The 1,656-nt window shown below is 34.0% G+C and overlaps 1 protein-coding gene across 22 annotated transcripts in view; it reads right to left on the reverse strand.

Moving 5' to 3' along the window:
• Positions 1-225: 225 nt before the first annotated feature.
• The window catches only part of RBFOX1 (RNA binding fox-1 homolog 1), a 2,436,731-nt gene continuing 2,435,300 nt past the window's right edge, over positions 226-1,656 (reverse strand). For all 22 annotated transcript variants that reach the window (XM_073362506.1, XM_073362502.1, XM_073362531.1 and 19 more), the window contains one exon: positions 226-1,656. This exon is cut by the window's right edge and continues 393 nt beyond it. The gene's annotated coding sequence lies outside the window, so the exon portion shown is untranslated.

The raw sequence follows: 1,656 nt of genomic DNA on the forward strand, positions 1-1,656 counted from the left end.
TGCCTCAGTGTTTGACTACATTTAGTTTAAAAAACCAGGAAACTTGTCTTTTATACATTCGGTCTTAAATGTGGGGATTGAAATCGTAATGGCTCATTCCCTCACTAGCAGGAATAAATGTTATTGTCCCACCCACCCCTTTTTTTAAAACTATTTTAATATAGTTTCTCTTTTCTGTTTTTAAAGATAATTTTTTTCATTCTTAGATATAAATGCTACAGAAACTTTGTTTTCAAATCTTGTGAAACTTTATTGATGGTTATTGTTCAACTGATCATACTGCATGCACATACGATGACAAAGAGAGAGCCTGATCACAAACACTTTTTTTTTTTTAAAGCAGAGTTGTTATAGCAAGTTGGCAGGTTCACAGCGGTGAGTTGATAATTTACTAAAGTGCTCGCCAGTAGGCACGCACAGTACACATGAGGATATAACTATCTGCAGCAAAACTGTGGCAAGACAGTTTCCGGCTTTATTTATTTAAATACAAAAACAAGAAGACCCGTGACAAACACCCCAACTTAGGTTAACTTGTAAACAGGACAACATGGAAAGAGTCCAAACATATGCACAGACAAACTGCAATTTTTCAACTGTGCCTGAAACTGTCACCTGTCTTAGGTTGCATGTGTGAGTATCAGAGAGACCCAGACAAGCAGCTTCTCCATTCAGTGTTCTCTCAGAAGAAGGTCCTTCTTTTGTCCCAGTTCAAAAGTTGTCTCGGGCCCAATATTTAGCAAAATGGTCTTGGGTTTGAAAATTAGATGGGCAAGTTGTCAAGCCTTGAAAAATTGCAGATTGTTTACACGACACAGTCATGTTTCAAAAAGTACCAAGCTGATGAAAATACCATGATTATCTCTACTCAATGATTGCAATACTTGTAAAATGCTTATATAAATTTGAATATGATTATCATGTTCCATAAAAATGATACGTTTTGTCTCTAACGGTTGGTCTACTAGGCTAAATCTAATGCATCATAGGCTGTGTATTTCTAGAACATAACTCCACTGCACAGATGTAAATTTTATACATTTTTTTTAACTGGTACAAAGAATTTAAGTTTTTATTACTTTCTTTTTTGAAAAAAAAAAGAAAAAAATAGAAACAGTGCTTTTATCACCTTTTTATTATTTTTCCCTCCCATAATATAAAAGTCTGCAATGATATCAATAATTTATTATACTGGAAGAAATATAAAAAGAATGCTTGTTAATGACCTAACTAGCAGTTTTTGCCTAAATAACTAGTTATGGTTAAATAGCTGAATACTGCCTGGTGGAATGCTTTAAAAGGGTGCCTTCGGACAGTTTTTAAATCAGATTTTATGTACAAGTGTCAAGAGAAGCACCCATAATAACAACATAACCTTTGGCTTTGAACAAACAGTGAATAATTTAAGACAGTTGATACATGATAGTTGGTGCAGTGGGGCCCCCTTTTTGCTTCATTAATTAATATTTTATTCAAACCCCATTCCCATAACCTCAATTTCCCCCCCTCCTTCCCTTTCATAAACTAAAATAAATGTAGATGCAGAAAAAAATGACTACTGTAGTCACTTACACTCTTACAAAACATGTGATAACCCCAATAGCTTAATATTCAGCATATATAATTCATTTACATGATATAGCACTCTTGATTGTG

Source organism: Lepidochelys kempii, chromosome 10 (assembly GCF_965140265.1).
Source record: "Lepidochelys kempii isolate rLepKem1 chromosome 10, rLepKem1.hap2, whole genome shotgun sequence".
NCBI classification, from domain to species: domain Eukaryota; kingdom Metazoa; phylum Chordata; order Testudines; family Cheloniidae; genus Lepidochelys; species Lepidochelys kempii.